General features: G+C 40.2%; 1 protein-coding gene and 1 long non-coding RNA gene across 3 annotated transcripts in view; one reads left to right on the top strand and one right to left on the bottom strand.

Annotated features, from left to right (window-relative positions):
* Positions 1-484, bottom strand: part of psmd14 (proteasome 26S subunit, non-ATPase 14) — a 107,589-nt gene extending 107,105 nt beyond the window's left edge. Inside the window, exon 1 of the mRNA XM_048534175.2 lies at positions 402-484. The gene's annotated coding sequence lies outside the window, so the exon portion shown is untranslated. The remainder of the gene's footprint in view (positions 1-401) is intronic.
* LOC125453975 (uncharacterized) lies at positions 461-22,354 on the top strand. 2 transcript variants are annotated; one of them, XR_009445953.1, is made up of 4 exons: positions 461-819; positions 8,860-8,996; positions 17,412-17,533; positions 19,136-22,354. It is a non-coding gene; the product is annotated as an uncharacterized LOC125453975 (long non-coding RNA). The 2 variants fall into 2 exon arrangements; XR_007247914.2 differs by having other exon boundaries at positions 464-628.
* Positions 22,355-22,545: the final 191 nt, after the last annotated feature.

Here is a 22,545-nt window from a genome sequence, read left to right as displayed (position 1 = left end):
CCCTACCCACTAAATGCACTGGAAACCCTCCTCCTGTAGCCGCCACTGTCGATAGTTCTGCTCCTCCCCATCCCCGGGCGGCTTGGTGTCCCAGTTCGCTGAGACAAGTGACAGGCACCAGAATTTAAAAATTAAAAAAGGAAACTCAAGCCGAAGAGGCCGCTTGTGCTGCATCATCCACGTTGGGACGATTCACATGGGCTGGGGGCAGAGAGGCCTCGGCTCCTCTTCCCCCGAAGTGGGGGGGGGGGGGAGAAGCGACACAGAGTGCCTGGAGACGGCCCGAGAAGCCGATTCTCGGGGCTGTGGCTGCTCCCTTTCCTCCCCTCACTGTCCAAACCATCACCACCTTTTAATTTTTTTTAATATAAAGATTTATTTTTCTGTCGAAGCACACTCACCACTCTCGCTTGTCGCCAATGAATCAGCCGGTCCTCGAGCGGCTCGGCCACTTCCGGGTCAAACGATCAAATCCGGGGGAGGGGCAACAACAACAACAACAAAACAAAATATCAGACTAAAGCGAAAACGCTGCAAATGTCAAACAGCAAGTGCCGGAGACTGGCAGCATCTGCGGGGACATCGGACATTAACATGTACCGTCTGTGCCCCACTCCGAGTTGTCAAGGTAACAGTCCGAAAGAGTAACTTCTGTGAAGACATGAATTTGTTCTTCAGTTGGGTCAGCAGTGCAACCCGAAACATCCACACTGAGCAAGTGACTAATTCTGAGGAAGAAAACATCAGGGACGCAGGACTGGAGATGGGTGTCACTGTCAGGACCAGCGTCTATTGGTAGTTACTCTTGAGAAGTCGGTGGTGAGCTGCCTTCTTGAACTGTATATAGCTAGGGGGAGAGTTCCAGGGCATTAACCCTGGATTGGAATGCTACAAGTACAGTGGCGTGGCGTGGAACTTGCAGTAGTTCTTGTCCTTCCAGACGATTTTGAAGGTGCTGTCAGAGATGACTTACTGAAGTGCGTATTATAGATGCTTAATGAATGTGATTAATGGGGGTCCAATCATGCAGGCTGTTTGTCCTCGATGGTATTAAGCTTTGCGAGTATTGCAGCTGCAAATCCTCACAACCCTGGTTATGCATTGTATATGATGGGCAGAAATTAGAGAGACAAGAAGTGAGCTACTCATCACAAAATTCCTAGTCTAAGACCTGTTTTTATAACCATAGCAGTTATTAGGCTGGTCCATTCAATTTTTGATCAATGGTAACCTCTGGGATGTTACTAATGGGGGATTCAGCAACAATAGTACCTTTGAATGTAAATGCACAATGGTTAGTTTCTCCCTTAGTGGATTGCCTGGCAGTTGTTTGGTACAAATGTCGTTTGTTGCTGATCAAGCCTGGATGTTGTCCAGTCCTAGCTGCTTATGAACTGCTTCAGTATCTGAACAGTCATGAAAGCTGCTAAATGTTGTGCAACCATCAGTAAACATCTCCACTTCTGACCATATTAGGGAGGAAGTTCATTGATGAAGCAGTTAAAGATAGTTGAGCCAAGGACACAAGCCTGAGCAATACCTGCAATAATGTCATAGGGCTGAGATGATTGACTTGCAGCAACCATAACCACCTTCTATTTGTGACAAGAATGACTGTAGCCAGTGGAGCGTTTTCTCCAAATTCCCAAAGACCCCAGTTTTCTGCAGGCTTTTTGATGCTGTACCCAATCAAATGGAGCCTTGACATCAAAGGAGATGATCTAGTGGTATTATCACTCGATTATTAATCTAGAAACCCAGATAATGTTCTGAGAATCTGGGTTCAAGTCCCACCATAGTGATGGAATTTGAACCCATACAGAATTTGAATTCAGTTTTAAAAATCTATAATTAGGAGTTTCATGACCATGAAATGATTGCCAAATGTAGGAAAAGACCCATCTGGTTCACAAACATCATTTAGGGAAGGAAACTGTTGTCTTTACCTGGTCTGGCCTACACGTGTCTCCGGATCACACAGCAATGTGGTTGATTCTTAAATGCCATCTGAGCAATTAGGATGGGCAATAAATGCTGGCACAGCCAGTGGTGCCCACATTCCTTGAATTAACTTTGTTTAAAAGTGGTAGTTACTTTTACCTCTTCTGGAGTTCAGCATGCTTTTTTCAAGTTTAAACTAATACAAAAGGCTAGGAGTCAAGTGACTCTGGTAGAACCCAAACTCTGCGTCAATGAGCAGTTTATTTCTTGGAAACTGCCATTGGATAGCACTGTCAAAGACAACTTTCATGACTGCCGATGATGGATAGAGTGACAATTCGCCAGGTTGCATTTGACCTGCATTTTATGCACTGTACATTTCTGGGCCATTTTCCACATTGTCAAGTACGTGCGGTGTTCATGTTAAGGTTGAGCAAAATCCTGATGCAGTAGGGTTGGTAATCCTCATGTACTCTCATCACTGCAGCTAAAGTCAGGGCTGCCATTAGCAGCACTTGTGTACTGAAAATGCAGCATTTTCTAAACCTCAAGGTAAATATTACAATCAATGATAAGCTATATATCTTTTTAAAAAAACACATTGAATTCCTAAGTTCTTGTTTGTAGTGGAAACTATCTTTTAAAATTTACAATGCAGTAATTATATGTCTCCACCTGCAGCACTCTCAGTTTTGTAATACCTGGCTACCTTAAGGTTTACAGTTCCATTCAATCACCCTACTTGGTTTCCCAACATGCAATTTAACTGTCTTAATAATACAAAATCAAAGCGTCTCACAAAGGGGTAACAGAATAAATGACTTTAAAATGGGGATGGAAATGCATTATGTGTATCATGTTCCAATTATCCTGCTATCCCACTTCTCTGAATCCTGCACAGCAAAATGGACTAACATTAGTAAAATTATTGCATTTAGCTTCTGGTGAATAAATCTTACATTCTGTTGTTGTGATTTCAAGTCAAGCCCTTCTTTTGGTGTTTTACACTCTAACCATTATGGCAGCATTTTCTTTTCAAATTCTTACGGTCGGCATTCATATGCAGGTGTTGGCTACTCACACTCTGGAAAGTAAGCTTTTGAAATGCCCCACTAACTGTTCCACACTTATACACAGAAGTTTTATATTCACTAATTGACTGCATGGCACAGTCAGTTTATCAGCATACATTTTAAAACGTGTGTATTCACCTTGTCATATTTAGATATTGCAAGATGGTTTAGTACCTGAAGTTGTTTGATTATTGATTCTGGGAAGCATTTTCTTTTGTCAAGCACTCCTTGCAATGATTGGTTATGACAAACATTGTTCTAGCCATTGCTAATTCAGTGCCATTCATTTCCATAGTGGTTTTCCACCTTGTGCCACTAATTGCCAAGTCAACTCCACATCCAATTTCATCATTCTCAAACCATTTCCACCCCTTGTCTTCCTAATCCAAGAGCAAACTTCAACTCAGGCGTGAAAGCTGATCTTAAATACCCAACCACAATATTCCCATTAATTGGCTTCTCTATTTTCTGTTGGCTGGCTGCCTGATAACCTATCATTCCACGTATCCCTGTTTCCTTGCCCCATTCTACTTCAATAGTCTGATGTGTATATTCCAAATACAAACTGTGCTTCTCTAATGCAGAACTTAGAGCTAAGTCTAATATCTAATGACAGTCATACCAGGTAAATATTATATTACAGCAAAACTAAGAATCTGAAAGTCAACATGATCAGACTGATGATGAACAAAGCCCCATAGAGACAGCAACATCAGCCGTGTATGAACCAATGTGTTAAGATCACCTCACTGCAATTAACTATGGAATGAATGAGTGGGAAGTTGAAGCAGCAGGGAGGAGAAAAGTAATAAAGTAGTAAAGCACTTAGAAAATAAAACAAGGATAGTTAGCTGGAATGGGAAAGCAAGTGAAAATATGCCAAAGGAAGGCATAACAAAGATTAAAATAATTTTGAACAATAACAAATTATATTTACGTAGCACCTTTTAACAAAATAAAATGTCCCAAGGTTCTCAACAGGAGCTTTATAAAACAAAATGTCATATTGAATCAAATAAGGAACTATTTGATGTGAAGTTCAAGGAGGTAGATTTCAAGGAGTACCTTAAAGATGGTTGGAGGGACAGACGGATTTCGGGAAGGACTTCCAGAGTTATAATGGTCAGCATGTGGAGGATTGGCCATCATTGGTGGAGCACTTAAAAAGAGTAATGCTCTTTTCTGGTGCCTAGGTTGATGCCAGGTGATCTGTCCAGTTTCATTTCTTTGAGTCTTTGTCGTGATTGGTATATCTGAATGGCTATTTCAGAGGGCAATTGAGAGTCAAGCACATTGCTGTGAGTCTGGAGTCACGTTTAGGCCAGACCGGGTGAGCATGATAGATTTCCTCTCCTGAAGGACATTAGTAAACCAGCTGGGTTTTTTTAGTCAATAGGCAATTATTTCATGGTGATCAGTAGATTCTTAATTCCAGACTTTTGTTTCGAATTCCAATTCCATAATCTGCCATGGTGTGATTCGAACCCCAGTCCCCAGAATGTTAGCTGGGTTTCTGGATTAAGAGACTAGGAATAATATCAAGAGGCCATCACCTACCCGCACTCCAGCACAATCTGTCACCTCATGGCCCGGCATATCCCCCGCTGAACCATTACAATCAAGCCAGGGGATCCATTCTGATTCAATAAAGAGTGCAGGAGGGCATGCCAGGAGCAGCACCAGGCATACCTGAAGATGAGGTATCAACCTGGTAAAGCCACCAAACAGGACTACTTACATGCCAAACAGCAAAAGCAGCAAGTGATAGAGCGAAGCAATCCCACAACCAACGGATCAGATCTAAGCTCTACAGTCCTGCCATATCCAGTCAAGAATGGTGGTGGACGATTAAACAACTCACTGGAGGAGGAAGCTCCACAAATATCCCCATCCTCAATGATGGAAGAGCTAAGCACTTCAGTGCAAAGATAAGGCTGAAGCATTTGCAGCAATTTTCAGCCACAAGTGCTGAGTGGATGATCCATATTGGCTTCCTCCAGTGGTGCCCAACATTACAGATACCAGTCTGCAGCCAAATCAATTCGCTCTACGTGATATCAAGAAATGGTTGGAGACATTGGATACTGCAAAGGCTACAGGCCCTAACAACATTTGGCAATAGTACTGAAGGCTTTTGGTCCAGAACTTGCCGCTCCCCTCGCCAAGCTAGTACAGTTACAACACTGGTGTCTACCCGAAAATTGCCCAAGTGTGTCCTGTACACAAAAAGCAGGACAAATCCAACCTGGCCAATTACCACCCCATCAATCTACTCTTGAACAACAGTAAAGTGATGGAAGGTGTCATCAACAGTGTTAACAAGCAGCACCTGCTCAGAATAATCTGCTCAATGGTGCCCAGTTTGGGTTCCACCAGGGCCACTAAGCTCCTGACCTCATTACAGCCTTGGTTCAGACATGGACAAAGGAGCTGAATTCCAGAGGTGAGGCGAGACTGACAGTCCTTGATGTCAAGGCTGCATTCAACCGAGTGTGGCATGAAGGAGCCCGAGCAAAACTGGAATCAATGGGTATCAGGGGGCAAACTCTCCAGTATTTGAAGTCATACCTGACAGCATAGGAAGATGGCCGTGGTTTTGGGAGGTCAATCAGCTCAGCTCCAGGACATTTCTGCAGGAGTTCCTCTGAGTAGTGTCCTAGGCCCAACCATCTTCAGCTGCTTCATCAATGACCTTCCCTCCATCACAAGGTCAGAAGTGGGGATGTTTGCGATCATTGCACAATGTTTAGCACCATTTATGACTCGTCGGATACTGAAGTAGTCCATGTTTCACTTGCAACAAATTCTGGACTGTATCCAGGCTTGGGCTGACAAGTAGCAAGTAGCAATTCATGCCACACAAATGCCAGGTTATGACAGTCACCAAGAAAAGACAATCTAACTACCGTCCCTTGATATTCAACAGTGTTACCCTCACTGAATCCCCCACTATCAACATCCTAGGGGTTACCATTAACCAGAAACTCAACTGGACTCACCACATAAACACTGGCTACAAGAGCAGGCCAGAAGCTAGGAATACTGCTGCGAGTAACTCACCTCCTGACTCCTCAAGATTTGTCCACCGTCTACAAGGCACGAGTCAGGAGTGTGATGGAATACTCCCCACTTGCCTGGATGAGTGCAGCTCCAACAACACTCAAGAAACTTGACACCATCCAGGAAAAAGTAGCCCGCTTGATTGGCACAACATCCACAAACATCCGCTCTCTCCACCACCAACGCTCTACAAGACAGCCTGCAGAAATTCACCAAAGATCCTCAGACAGCACCTTCCAAACCCACGACCACTTCCACCTAGTGGAAAGTTCATTTTAGTTTCTCTTGTATGTATTTAAAAAAAAACCCTTCTTAGAACATAGAACATTACAGCACAGTATAGGCCCTTCGGTCCTCGATGATGTGCTGACCTTGTCATACCGATCTCAAGCCCATCTAACCTACACTATTCCATGTACATCCATATGCTTATCCAATGACGACTTAAATGTACCTAAAGTTGGCAAATCTACTACCGTTGCAGGCAAAGCGTTCCATTCCCTTACTACTCTCTGAGTAAAGAAACTACCTCTGACATCTGTCCTATATCTTTCACCTCTCAATTTAAAGCTATGCCCCCTCATGCTCGTCGTCACCATCCTAGAAAAAAGGCTCTCCCTATCCACCCTATCTAACCCTCTGATTATTTTATATGTTTCAATTAAGTCACCTCTCAACCTTCTTCTCTCTAATGAAAACAGCCTCAAGTCCCTCAGCCTTTCCTCGTAAGACCTTTCCTCCATACCAGGCAACATCCTAGTAAATCTCCTCTGCACCCTTTCCAAAGCTTCCACATCCTCCTTATAATGCGGTGACCAGAACTGTACGCAATACTCCAAGTGCGGCCGCACCAGAGTTTTGTACAGCTTCACCATAACCTCTTGGTTCCGGAACTCAATGCCTCTATTAATAAAAGCTAAAACACTGTATGCCTTCTTAACAGCCCTGTCAAACAGGGTGGCAACTTTCAAGGATCTGTGTACATGGACACTGAGATCTCTCTGCTCATCTACACTGCTAAGAATCTTACCATAGCCCTGTACTTTGCCTTCCGGTTACTCCTACCAAAGTGCATCACCTCACACTTGTCTGCATTAAACTCCATTTGCCACCTCTCAGCCCAGCTTTGCAGCTTTTCTATGTCTCTCTGCAACCTACAGCATCCTTCGTCACTATCCACAACTCCACCGACCTTAGTGTCGTCTGCAAATTTACTAACCCATCCTTCTACACCCTCATCCAGGTCATTTATAAAAATGACAAACAGCAGTGGACCCAACACCGACCCTTGCGGTACACCACTAGTAACTGGTCTCCAGGATGAACATTTCCCATCAACTACTACCCTCTGTCTTCTTTCAGCAAGCCAATTTCCGATCAAACTGCTATATCTCCCACAATTCCATTCCTCCGCATTTTGTTCAATAGCCTGTTGTGGGGAACCTTATCAAACACCTTGCTGAAATCCATATACACCACATCAACTGGTTACTCTCATCTACCTGTTTGGTCACCTTCTCAAAGAACTCAGTAAGGTTTGTGAGGCACAACCTTCCCTTCACAAAACCGTGCTGACTATCCCTAATCAATTTATTCTTTTCTAGACGATTATAAATCCTATCCCTTATAACCTTTTCCAACACTTTACCAACAACTGAGGTAAGGCTCACTGGTCTATAAATACCAGGGTTGTCTCTACTCCCCTTCTTGAACAGGGGAACCACATTTGCTATCCTCCAGTCATCTGGCACTATTCCTGGCACTATTCTTGCCCATCTTGATATTGCTTTCAAGTTTATTCTCAAAGTTTCATAGAATCCCTACAGTGTGGAAGAATGGCCTTCAGCCCAACAGGTCTGCGCCAACACTCAGAGCATCCCACCAGACCCATTCCTCTACAACCCACCTAATCTACGCATCCCTGAACACTACAGGAAGTTTAGCAATGCCAGTCCATCTAGCCTGCACATCTTTGGACTGTGGAAGGAAACCAGAGCACCCAGAGGAAACCCATGCAGACACAGGGAGAATGTGCAAACTCCATGCAGACAGTCGCCTGAAGGTAGAATCGAACCCGAGTGTGCTGTGAGGCAGCAGTGCCAACCACTGAGCCACCATGCTACCCCCTTTAAACCTATTTAAAACTTTTCCAATCATCTGGATTATTACTAATCTTTACCATGTTGTATTATTTTTCTTTTAATTTGATGCTGTCCTTAACTTATCTGGTTCATCATGGTTAGCTTATCCCCTTCCTAACTTTCTTATTTCTTACTGACTGTGTCTTTGTTGTGATCCATGATATTTTCTTAAATGTCTGCCATTGTTCCCCCCCACCCCATCTTTGCTGCAAAACTCTTTTCCCAGTCCACTTCAGCTATCTCTGCCCTCATTCCTCTGTAAAAATACCTTTATTTCAGTTTAGCATAATTGTTTCCAACCCAAGTTTCTCCCTGTCAAACTGAATGTGATGTTCTACCATATTGTGGCCTTTACAGGATCCGAGGGAATCTTTTTTCTGAAATCAGCTATTACACTTGCCTCATTGCACATCAACAGCTCCAAAGTAGCCTGATCTCTGATTGGATACACAACATTTTCTCGGAAAATGGCTTGAATACAGCCAATGAATTCTGCCTCATGGCTAGTTCTGCTAGTCTGACTTTGCCATTAAAGTCTTTTTTGATGTACCGTCATCATCACATGGTTTACTCCCTGTCCAGCCACATAACTATCATTCACAGGCCTATAGACCAGACCTAACAGTGTTTTCTTTCCTTTGCAGGGAGGATGTTCCCAATGACCAGGGAATCCAGAACTAGGAGTCGCAACCTAAACACACTGGGCATGTCAGTTAGAATTGAGATGAGGAGAAATTTGTTCAGATGGTGAGTCTGTGGAATTCTCTGCCACAGAAAGCAGGTGAGGCCAAGACATTGAATGTTTTCAAGAAGAAGTTAGATACAATTCTTAGGGCTAATGGCAAAAAACAGCATTGAGTGGAAGCAGGAATAAATACTCTCCTCCTGCTGCTATTTTCTATACATCTGTATTGTTTTACCTCTACATATGGATTCTATATCTCCGATCCAAGATCACTTCTTATTAGCCAAATTATTCCATCCTCACTAAAAAAGAATCCCAAACACCATTTCCTTCCAGCCAGACCTTTTCAAAAGTCACATACTCCTGAATGTCTGGTTCTCAGTTTTGATCATTTTGTAATAATTTACCTACAATGACTATATAATCATACCCATTAATCTCAATTTGTGCCAAAGGTCCATTCATTTTATTTTGAAAGTTATATGAATTCAAGTGAAAAGCCACTAATTTTGACTTTTTAACCAATGTTTCCCCTTTTGTCCCCATTTTTTCCTGTTTTTGTATGTTCCTTCACTCTGCCCCTTCTTGTTTCACTCTTGGTATTGTTATCGAACTGGCTGTTTTGTAATACTGCCATATCCTTTTGCTTTGTAGGCCTATATTTCCCGTATCCAAACTCACCTCCGCTCTAATTGGTTTCATGCCCTTTCTACAACCCTAGTTATTCAATTCTCCAGGACACTGATCCCACTTCTACCCCTGTACTGATGCCAAAACTGAATCCCATTCCACCCACACTAATCTTTCAGCTAAGCATTTATTTCTCTAACTTTTTTACCTTACACCTGTTTGCCCATGAGTCAAGTAGTAATCCAGAAATTATTACCTTGGAAGTTCTGCTATACACCTTAGCTCCTAACTGTTCAAATTCTTTCAGCAAAACCTCCTTATTAGTCAAGTGATAAATGAAGGTAATGCTTTAATGGGGATGCAGAGTAGCAGCAAAGATGGAAAAGGAAGGAAAAAAAGCAAATCTGACAATCTAGACCTCACCACCTAGTAAGTTCAATTTTCATGACAATTGCTGGTGGTTATACGCTCACCATTAACTTAGCTTATTTTTTTAATTGTAGATTTTTATTTTAACTATATTCAACTTGCACCATCTACCATGGATTTGAACTCCGATCCCAAGAACATCTGAAAGAAAAACAGATTTTCAGCAATTTCTGTTTTTGTTGCAGATCTTCAGCATCCGCAGTTCTTTATTTTATCTGAAGGACATTGGCAAGGGTTCTAAGTTAGTAGCCCAGTGACATTAACAACAAACTACCATCTCTCCAAATCATAGGGTATCCTGCTGCATGTGCTGAAAGCTCTGCAGTCAAGAATCAGACTGCCCAGTCACATGAAGATCCACAAGAAAAGGAAGCAACCCATAGATGTCAGTGATAATGGGAACTGCAGATGCTGGAGAATCCAAGATAATGAAAGGTGAGGCTGGATGAACACAGCAGGCCAAGCAGCATCTCAGGAGCACAAAAGCTGACGTTTCGGGCCTAGACCCTTCAGGCCCGAAACATCAGCTTTTGTGCTCCTGAGATGCTGCTGGGCCTGCTGTGTTCATCCAGCCTCACATTTCATTAACACATAGATGTCAATCTCTAATTAAGGAACAGCCTTCATGATAATGCAAAGCATCAGATGTTTTTCTCATCCTACATGATAATAGCTATAATAATCTCCTGATTTAATAAATCACCACAAAATAAATGTAGTTTCCTGCATGACTCAATGAATGTAAACCATGAGGTATGTAGAATTTCACTTCTGGTGGCAACAAGCTCCAAAGTAAACAAAGCACAAGTTTGAGAATTTGATTTTTGACACAGTGCAACCTTTAAAAAGTTGTTACTATCTAATTAGATTAAATTTAAATTGATTTTCAAAAGAGTAAATGGGAACAGACTGAAACTATAGATGTACATATTTGTAACATGCGCATCTGGAAATATATCTTATAAAGTGTGCAAAGATAAGACTCCAGTTCTATCCTTTCACTACCAAGAATAATACTCTTTACTCAATTGGTTACTACACCAAAGGAAAAAAAATTGGTGTCACAAATGACTCAATTAAAGTCTCAGTTATCACTAGTCGCAAATCCTTGCAGATTGACCTCAGAACCAGCAAGAAGGTGTAATGTTTCTTGAAATTGCTTCTTTGGAAGTAAGTACCATGAATTCTGAATACTGCAACTTGACAACAATGGAAAGGCTTTTGCCCATCTTCCTCTATGATAATGGTGTGGCATCAACCCTCCTCTGTGCAAGATGAATCACTCAGTGTTGTGTATTCCCTATTGCTGTCTAATTCTTTCCCAGTGAAGGTATTTGAAGTGACACGTGGGAAAGCAAGTGATGAAGGTGATGACAAGTGTTATAGTAGCGTAATCCAGGAATTTACGCATGGATATGACTTCCTCTTCCCCTTTATTTTGTCATCCTTGAGTTGAAGTTCCACCTTTAGGAGGGTCATTTTAAGGTTGGATAACAAGTTGCCAGAAAAGACAAAGAGCAGCAACTTGTAGTAGATAGAGTCATAGGTTTATACAGCACCAAAACAAACCCTTTGGCCCAAGTCATCCATGCCAACCAGTTATCTTAAATTGATCTAGTCTCATTTGCCAGCATTTGGCCCACATCTCCCCAAACCCTTTCTATTTAAGCGCCTATCTAGATGCCTTTTAAATGTTGCAATTTTACCCCCCCCCCCCCCGCCCCTCCACCTCCTCTGGCAGCTTGTTCCGTTCATGCACCACTCTCTGTCTTTCAAACTGGAAAATGATAGACTGCAGGACTTAGATTGAGAACTAATCAATTGGTTGTAGGGTTGCTCAACTCAGTGTCTTGCATGCAGTTCCCACTATATGACCTGCAGGTAGTCCTGCTTGTAGTTTCACCACATTGACTCCACCTGTTGAGGTATTGCCTGATGCTGTTCCTGGTATACCTTCCTGAATTCTTCATTGAACCATAGTTAATCTTCTTGCTTTATTGTAAGGATAGACTGGAGGATATGCCAGGCTATGGAATACAGATTGTAGTTGAATACAATTGTGCCGAATGGATGCTCCATATCAGCTTTCTAGATCTGTTCAAAGCCTGTCCTCTTTAGCACAGTTCTAGTGCACACAGCATAATGGAAGGTATCCTCAATGTGAAGGTAGGACTTCTTCTCCACAGGCATCGTACAATGGTCACTCCTACAGACACAATCAGGAACAGACACAACTGTGACAGATAGATTGCAAAGATAAGGTCAAGTAAGTTCTTTCTTCCCCTCTTGCTGATTCCTCCATCCTCTGCTACAGACCAAAGGTAGCAGCTATGTCCTTTAGGATTCAAGCAATTTTGTGTCCAGCCACTCTTAGTAATGGACATTGAAATCTCCCACCCACATCACATTGCCATCCTTGATGCTTTTTCTAATTGGTGTGGAAGACACCTAATTGATCAGACAAGATGCATCAGTCTGGAGTCCAGAATCAAGGTTGAGAACTCCCAAGGCACCTCCCTCATGTTGGCATACCACTGTACCACTATATCTGTTGGGTCTGTCCTGATGGTGGAGCAAGAGATACACAGGGACAATGGTGGTAGTATCTGGGACATTGACTGTAAAGTCCTTGTAATTTCCAATTTCTCAGTCATTGCAGGATAATCCATTCAGTTTCAATTCTTCCTTTAGGCTTCATTCGTAGTGGTTTAATAGGGCTGTGTTCTTTGCTTGTCCGTTACAGACAGCAGTCAAGAATCAACCACATTTCTGTGGATCTGGAGTCACATATGGACCAGATTAGGTAATGATGGCAGACTCCCATCCCTAAAGTACATTAGTGAACCAAGTTTTTATGACAACCAGCAACGATTCCATGGTTGCTACTGACTAGCTTTTAATTCCGTATTCATTAATTGAATTCAAATTTCACCATATGCCATTGTGAAATTCAAATCTATGATTCAGAGATTTAGTTGAGTCGAGTGAAATTACCACTCTGCTAGCACATACCTACAAGAATTATTCCTCTTTCATATCAACATGCCTTTCCTAACTCAGTGGAGTGCTTTATCTTCAGGAGATTAGCTTAGAAGCTAAGATAATAGGCATTATAGAATGAATGTGCATAAAGCCATGGTTTTATCGTGCTTCACATAGATGCTGTAAGGATTTCCCAATACGTGCTCACTAATCTGCTGCTGAAACTGTGCCTCCAATCTCTGACCTCAAGTGAGGAGTGTTTCCAAATTATTTCAATGGCCTATTCTTCAGAGAGAAGCTGCGTAAAGTTGTGAATGATCTTTGCATCTAACAGGTTATCTGCTCGCGCACACTTCTATAGCAACAAGACTGACGGAATTAGACAAAGGTTATAGCAAAGCATTTACATTGCACCTTTAATGTAGGAACATGTCTCAAAGTACTTAACATAGGCGTTATTTATAAAACAAAAATTTGACACTAACCGTAAGATATAAGGTCAAATAACCAATTACTTGGTAAAACAGGTTTTAAATAATGTTTTAAGAGAGGAAAGAGATATGGAGAGGGTTAAGGAGGGCCATTTGAGAATTTAGGCACATAGAGTCATAGCCATACAGCAGGGAAACAGACCCTTTGGTCCAACCAATCCATGCCGAACATAATCTTAAACTAAACTAGTCGCACCTGCCTGCTGATGGTCCATATCCCTCCAAACCTTTCCCATTCATGTACTTATCCAAATGTCTTTTAAATGTTGTAACGGAGTGGATGAAGACACAGTTGCCATTAGTGAAGGAAGTGAAATCATTAACGCATAACAGGCCAGGACGGGAAGAGCACAAATACCTTGAAGAGTTATAGAGTTGGATGAGCTTATAAAAATAGGAAGGAACAAGGTCATGGAGGAATTGAAAGATATGAATAAGAATTTTAAAATTAAGGCATTGCCATATCAGCAACTTATATCAATCAGTTAACTTAGTGGTAATGGATAAATGGGACTTTGTGCAAGTTAGGATACAATGATAGAAGATGGACAGGCAGCCAGAGTGCCCTTGAATAGTTAGGTCCAGAGATAATAAAGGCATGGATGAGAGTTTCAGCAGACAATAGAACAGAGACAATCTTATGAAGGTGAAAATAGGTGATCTTGGTCATGCAGCAGCTAGAGATTCAGAAGCTCATCAAGGGGTCAAATATAGGTGAGAATGGTCTGCATAAGGAACCATTGACTAGAGAGTACAGTTTGTGGCACTAAATAGAGATTGGTCTTCACAATATTTACTTAAGAGAAATTTCTGCACATCCATCTCACTAGGCATTTCATTTCGGATCTTAGATTTGGTCATTTTTTGCTGTAATTTTATGGGCTGTCAAGTAGGGGAGGCAATGGTCTAGTGGTGTTATTGCTGGACTGTTAATCCTGAGACCCAGATAATGTTCTGAGGACCTGGGTTTGAATCCTGCCATGGCAGATGGTGGAATGTGAATTCAATAAAATATCTGGAATTAAGAATCTAATGGTGACCACAAGCACATTGCTGATTGTTCAGAAAAAATACCATCTGGTTCAATAAGGTCCTTTAGGGAAGGAAGCTGCCTTTCTTACCTTGCCTGGCTTAGGTGTGACTCCATACCCAAAGCAATGTGGTTGATTCTAAACTGCCCTCTGGGCAATTAGCAATGGATAGTAAATATTGGCTGGTTAGCTCATCTGTGAAAGAAAAAAAGAAAACAAAAATTTTCTGAGCTGCAACTTGTCTTGTACAATTATGTGTTTTTTGTTCATCAAGTTTGATTCTCCTTTTAAGTTAAGCAGAAATTGTGGGTCCATCCCTTGGATTTGCTTTTTCTGAAATGATCTCTTAAATATCTGCAACTGCATTTCTTTTGACCAAATCTTAAATCTAATTTGCAAATTCACTATAGCCAGCTTTGCATTCATGCGCTTTTAATTTCCCTTTATAACTTTTGTACATGGTCTCAAACCTAGCTCTGTATCTTTCAAACTAAATGTAAAAGTTAATCATGTTATGATAGCTGCTATCTAGGACACCTTTACTGTGAGATTATTAATTAATCCTGTCTCATTGTGCAGTACCAAGTCTGATATAGCATGTCTTCTGGTCAGCTCTGAAAATGTTCAGAAAAACTATCCCAAAAACATTCTATAAACTCTTTATCCAGATTACATTTGTTCATCTGACTTTTCTTGTCTATGTAAATATTTAAATCTCCCATGATTTTTGCTGTACCTTTCTCATTATTTCTTCCTTTATGTTCCATCCTGCCATGCCGTTATGTTAAGGGTACTTACACCAGTTGCAGAACTGACTTCTAGCCTCTACTATTACTCATTTCTATTCAAACTGTTTCCACATCCTGGAGGTTCCCAGAACATAGGTTGTCCTTTCTATTGTGTTAGAACGAAAGTTAACTAACAGAGCCTTCCGCCACCTTTTCCCAGATTTTTGACATTCCTAGATGTCCTATGTTAATTAAGATTCAGGAGTCAAGGATGGTATATAGATACAAAACAAGATGACAGATTTCTTGGAGGACAAAAGAAATAATGGCCCAGGACTGGGACAGTGTGCCTGAATGTTAACCGTTTATGCTGAACATGTCCTGGTATCAATAACAGAATATAATTTAAAACAAAATTCTTTCCAGTTCATATGTGTTAAACCCCCAAGTATGTTAAAAGTATACTAAATGCATTTCCATAAGCTGCACATCATGGTTACCTGAGATATCCTCTGTATTTGAGTGATGGAGTGATTCAACACCATATGGGCATAAGCACAAGAAAATTGCAATGATACCTGAATAATGGCTGTAATTTGTTGAAGTTCTGCTCCCAGGGTCAAATGCAGGTGCAACCCAGGAGTACGTTTAAGCAGCAACAGCCAGTTAAGAGGCTACTATGATTAACTGCTTGTTAAGGATAACAACTTGCCTCCAGGATTTGCCATCCCAATCAGCTTGTTGTTTTCTTGTGCTGGACCTTGAAGTGGATCTGGATCACTGGGGCCAGGAAGGCAAACACCAGTGAAAGTATTGCAAAGTGGACAGAAGGTGCGTTGCCACAGGGATGGCCACTGCATCCAGGTAGCCTGCTTTAGGTCGAAGAGTACTCAAAAACAAGACCTTTTCCAACCCACTGGAAGGTTGATAGTCTCTTCAAAAAACGGTGGCCTCCCAGCCCCACTAAAATGTCAGCAGAAGCTGGAAGAGGCCCTTAATTGGAAATTTAGATGGTTGAATTAAATTCTTGTATGTTGGGACAGACAATGGCTTTGCAGTGGGAAAGACACCTTGTTACAGAGATAGTAGGAACTGCCGATACTGGAAAATCTGAGATAACATGGTGCAAAGCTGGATAAACACAGCAGGCCGAGCAGCATCTGAGGAGCAGGAAAGCTTGACGCTTCGGGTTGGGACCCTTTTCAGGCGCACCTTGTGTTGCTTCTCACCCTAGTTTTCCTGCCTTCTCATCACCGGAGCGATGTTAAGACTCAGCCCAATGTCATTGGGGGCTGAGATACTTTTTCATAATCAACCTTGTTCAGGAGTGCTATTGTATGCCTTGGGAGGGGGTGGGTGGGGTCTAAATCCAGCTGTCCCCGTTTAGAGGCAGGGTTTCCTACCATTGCATGACAAGAGCCCCCCACCGGAGGATTATTTTAACACTGGCAATTGCAAACTGGTAGATGCTTCTATTGCTAAAATGAAATCAGACAGAAACTGAATAGAGCACTAAATAGCAAATATCTTTTTCTAATTGACTACTTGCAGCCATTAATCAGTTCAATATGCTATAATCAGCAACTAGAAAACCTGTCCCGTTGTATTTTGATATAATTGTTAATATGCTGTTGACTGAAATAACTTAGAAGATTCATATTATAAGAACCCCAAGAACAAATGATATCCAAAAAAACTATTTCTAAGCTACCCACTTCCATTTCACACATAACGAGAAAGCTGACTGTATAACCATATAATCTTATGAACAATAAGTCAATAAAATAAATGCTGAAGCTTTTTGCTGACCTTCAGTGCTAATTTCATTAAACTCTGCATATGCGTTTTCTTTCTTAATATAAGTTGCACTCAATTTATTCCTATAATTCAGTTAGGTAATAACAGTTGAGTAGCATATAGATTATGTAATCAATTAAGTCTACCAATTAATGCTGATAATTTTAAATCTGGTTCTGAACCGTACGGTTATCCAAATCCGTTTTTAAAGAATTTAAAACACATAGGAGTATTTGCTTCTACATGAAGTTCATTCCGTACATGTATTTTGCTTGGGAGAAGGAGTAACTTTATATCTTGCTTGAGGTTTGCAAATCTTTATACAATAACTGTCTAGTTCTGTTTGAGATATTTAGCTTATGCTGTACAATTACAACTTACTGTAATGCACATTGGGAATTAAAATTAAATGTAATTTTACAGGCAAAAAGACAGAAAAACCATCCTTGTGGATTTGCTGTTAAATCTACCTCCATTATTATGAATGATGTGGTTGTGCCAGTATTGGACTGGGGTGGACAAGATCAGAAATCTCATGACAACAGGTATAGTCCAACGGGTTTATTCAAAAACACAAACTTTAAGAGCCTTACTCCTTCTTCAGCTGTTAGTGAGAGATGTAGTATCAGACACAGAATTTATAAATAAAAGATCAAAACTTCTCACCATTGGACATGTACTAAACAAACCTAAGATCCTGTTAAATCTTTAATCAGAAGTTTTTAATTGATTAATATGTATATGTAAATCCCCGAATTCCTTTCAAGTTACGGTCCTGAGAGAACTAAAGGTCTTATCAGTGTAAGGAAGAGGTGACATTTAAGGTTAGACAATGCACGTTACGTGTGAGGCCTTGTTTAGAATCAGTTCATGTTTTGATTTGAAGCCAGACTGATTTTATTTCTAAAGTAGGAATTTATAAAATGCCACATTGACTGATTGTCTATAAATTGTGTGCTTTTCTGAACAAAATAAAATGTATCTGCAAATACAAATTCACCTCATCGATTTACATATGTGTGTGCATGTGCACACGCGCATGTGTGTATGTGGGAGACAGAGTGTTTGAGTATGTTTATGGGGGGAAGAGTGTGTGTATGTGACAGGGAGAGTGAGCATGTGGGAGAGAGAGGATGTGTGTGTGTGTACTTGAGAGACTGTGTGTATGAGAGAGGATGTGTGTGAGGTTGTATGTATGTGTGAGAGACAGACAGATTGTATATGAGAGAGGATCTGTGTATGTGTGCGAGAGAGAGTGTGTTTGTGTGAGTGAGTGTGTGGTCTATGTATGCATGTGTGTGAGTGAGTGTGTGAGAGTATATCGTGTGGTGGGGTCACCTGTAGTGCAATAAGAGCCCAGGATCCCAGTTGAGGCTGCCTCATGGGTATCTAACTTGGTTATCAGCCTCTGCTCAGTGAATCTGTTGATATGTATCCCAAAGTCCGCTTTGAAGAACATTTACTCGAAGATCAGAGGCCAAATGTCCTTTACCACTGAAGTGTTCCCCCACTGGGAGGGTACATTCTTGTCTGGCAATTGTTGCATGGTGTCCATTCATCTGTTGTCATAGCGTCTGCCTCGGGGTATCCTTGCCTGCAGCGTACGAGATTGACACTGTTGGCCGAGTCACATGAGTATCTGCCATGTGTGTCGTGGGTTGTGTTCCCACATGTTATGGCAGTGTCCATGTCAAAGATCTTACATGTCTTGCAAAGGTTGCCATGACACGGTTGCATAGTGTTGTGGCCAATGTTTTCAAAAGCTCAAACTAACATGGTATTTACATTTTGTTCTCCTGATCAGTTATTGAAGATTGAAAACTTGTTTCATCTCATAATCAAATGTCCTCAAAGTATATGGAAACACAGGATATGTTTGATTGGAAACAGTTCCTTAATTGAATATTTTCAGTTTACATTTTTTTCACTGAATGTGAGCATCATTGGCGAGGCCAGCATTCATTACTCATCCCGAATTGCCTTTGAGGTGATGGCAACGTGCTCTCTTGAACTTCTGTAGTCCTTGAGATGTAGAGACACTTTTAGTGCCCTAAGGAAGGGAGTTCCAGAATTTTGACCAAGTGACAGTGGTCAGGAATACTAGCTTTTTGACTTCATTTTCTAACATTGATCTTGTGTCTCTGCAGTTTGACAGAAGACTTCCTGAAAAAAAGTGGATTTTCCTCAAAATTGGGCCAATATCTACTGTGTATGTGCCTCCTGTGTCCAACATGTTCTTCAAATGAACCTAAAGGTCTCCCATAAAATACTAACTAGACCATAATACTGTCAGCTACCCAAAATAATTATCTCATAACTTGTACAAAACTTTGGAAATGGATACTGCAATCAAACTATATTCTCTTTTCAGTAGAAAAGCTTCTGAAAAATTAAGTGAAATCATTGGTGCAATATTAATTGATATGGAGCTGCTGTATCATAAACCAATACAAGGAGATTTGTATTTTTTGGAGTTGTATTAAATTGATGTTATGACAAATAATTCAGCGATAAAAGTATAATTTTTATGAATTTTACACATAATGCAGCTGAATGATAGAGCTATGTGTACCAAAAATTGCACACAAATTTAATCAAGTTAACTGAAGTTTTGCTTTGCTAAAAAGTCAATTTGATGTCTATTTTGACATCAATTTTATTAGACATCTCTTTAAAATGTATTATGTTGTAAACCACTTATGACGGTATTGTGCAAGATAATTCATGTTGCCTAATTCTTCCTGCATCTATTGTATAAGACGTTTTAAATTGAAAATACGACTTGTGCTATAAGCTGCAACGTAAGAAACTGTTAGCGATCAAACTATCGCAAAGTCTACCCGAATAGTGAGCTTTCATCTGTTGATGAACATTAATCTTTTGACAGAGATTTGAAAAAGTTGCCAGTGTACACGGAAATAACACGGTAACACTCAGATCATACATCGTCTTAAGTAAACAACTAATAATACAAATGTTACGTATTAAATTCCAAATACAGAAGCAAAAATGCAACTTTGCATTAACTAACACTATCTGTGCAGTTAAAACGTTAGGTATGCGATTTGTTCTTATTCCTTTTTGACTGAATGGAGATTTTCGATATGGCAACGTTCAACCATTGTTTATTTATGAATATTCACTTGAAAGCATGGATGTAATGTACAGTGGAAAACTTTAGCCTGGGTGTGAGAGCATATGATACCCACGATATATAAAGGCAAAGGCTGTGTAATCGTAAGTTGCACTTTATGAGCTTACAAATGTATTTATGACTCGGAGCGGGGAATATCTCACTCATACAATACTGTGTCTATATTTGTTGGCATAGTTAAAGCAGAGCGGAACTATCTTTCACATTTCCAGTTCAAACATCGATGAATTCCAAATACTGAGGGCGTAAGAACAATTATTTTGTTCCATGTTGTGATTGAAAAAACAATTCCGTTACCCAAAAAGAAAGAAACCATTTTCCTTGGCTGTCTTCAAATAAAACCTGGAAGTAATAACATGTAACTTTCAGTTGAAGCACTCGCATTTGCAAAGGACTGCGTGAACAAATTAGTTGGAAACTAATTTCACCCCAAAACTACATCTGGTTCCCAGAAATGGCCGACACGTGCTTTATTTATTCCACTGCTTACATAAATTCATGTGGTACACTGCTTTGGAATGTTAGAGCGATTGTGCTTATTTTAACTTATATCATATATCTGAACCTCAAATTAGCAGAAGTTCTCTAAGTTATGGAGTAAGAGTTAAACGTGCTAATAAAACACATGACATCCAGGAAAAACTATATTAGTAAACCTTTGCTAAGAAGAAAAATTGCAGCTACTAATATACTGAAAAATTATTTTGGAAAGGTATATATTTCACAAAGAATACTCGGCAACCCGTGTTGTGTTCAAAAATCCCAAGAGTGTAATTAGTGTTCGTCTGTTTAGGCAAGAGGCACATTATGTTGTTAAGGTTGCTACTAGGAATCTCAGATTTTTTGATTTTTTTTAAATTTTGGGAGATGCTAATGTATTAATTGGCAATTTACATGCGTTTGCAGATGCTACCTTAGCTCAAACCTGACTCTGGAATGCTTGATTGAGATATCACAGTGCATTTGGCAGTTTTCCCATTTTAAAGAAAGCTTCAGCAACTCGAGAACATCTGACAGACCCGACAGCGTGAATTACAATTACAGTACTTTTCACACTAAATGTGGGTGATAGCTACTTGGAAAGAAGTTTTGTCGTTTCGTTCCAAAAAACTGGAAAAAGAATTACATGGTCATGCTGTGCTTTTAAAGGCAGTTTGGCTCACTTAGGTCTATTTAACACCTAATTCAAAATAGTCCATAGGCGTCTGAATATGCTAATGTTATATAATTAGTTTACTGCAAGCTAGAAAATTTGAGAAGCCTAAATCAAATTACATTTAATAACAGGGCGACAACGAAGTGCGATTTTTGTCAGACGATTCTTTATTCAATAATCTTTAGGTAATTTCAGTTTTTATATTTGAGTTTGTGGGAGTATTCAACGTCAGATGGACGTCTTAACTGTGAAAGCTTTCCAGACTGTGACCATGAACCGGAAATGTCAGGATAAAGAACTTGAAGTAACCATGGCGAAAGAAAGTGCAATGATACTGTGACCTACTACGGGTATATTTTCCTGCTAGTTTAATAATTTCGTTCTTACAAGCAATCGAATAGATACACATGGACAGATATGTTCTACATTTCAATGGTACACAAGTATAATGCATCATTCGGTTTGTGTGCTGCTAGCGTTAAGAACTACTTTCAAGAGAAACATAGGAGGTCGTCAAGCATTTGTCGACTCTTTCAATAAAATGTTTACCCTTAAATTAATTTAACCATGATCTGCCATGATACATTACCACAAATTTGATTTCTTACCTGTATTCATACATTGCTACGCGAACAATGCTTTACACTTGATTATGTTAACGTTTTTATTGAAAGCAAGAGTTCCTTATGGATTATATTTCATAATTTGGAATCTTAAGTGATAAGCCCCTGATACTGAACAGTGGCGCATTTTGTCGCGGTAACGATGTAGAAACATTTACATCAAAGTTCGGGAATGCAAAAAAAATCGTTGAACTGTTATTTAAAAACGTGATCATGAATATATGATGCAGACAATTATGATTGCACCTGGCAATCCTTTTGTTAACATTATATGAATGTTGAAAGGTTAATTTTGCTCCGTATTAACTGTGTGCCATGCTATATACGATGTGTATAATAAACATCAGATGCCGATTTCCACCAACAGTTACCTTTGCATCATACGGTTTTAAAGGTAAACTGAACTCATTAAAGTTATACCTACCAGTTTCCAGAGAACATAGATAAAATAAATGTATATTCTTAATTTAATTAATAAATAATATATTCAATAAATATACAACATTGAATGTCAGTTTTTGAAGAAGTGTACTAGAGTTGCGTATGAATTCGGTCCCCATTTACTGTATTCATTATCTTAAAAAAAGGAAACCAGCCTTCAATGAAATGGTGTATGTATGCATA

Source organism: Stegostoma tigrinum, chromosome 7 (genome assembly GCF_030684315.1).
Source record: "Stegostoma tigrinum isolate sSteTig4 chromosome 7, sSteTig4.hap1, whole genome shotgun sequence".
Lineage (NCBI taxonomy): Eukaryota > Metazoa > Chordata > Chondrichthyes > Orectolobiformes > Stegostomatidae > Stegostoma > Stegostoma tigrinum.
This window is presented reverse-complemented; position numbering and strand designations above follow the sequence as displayed.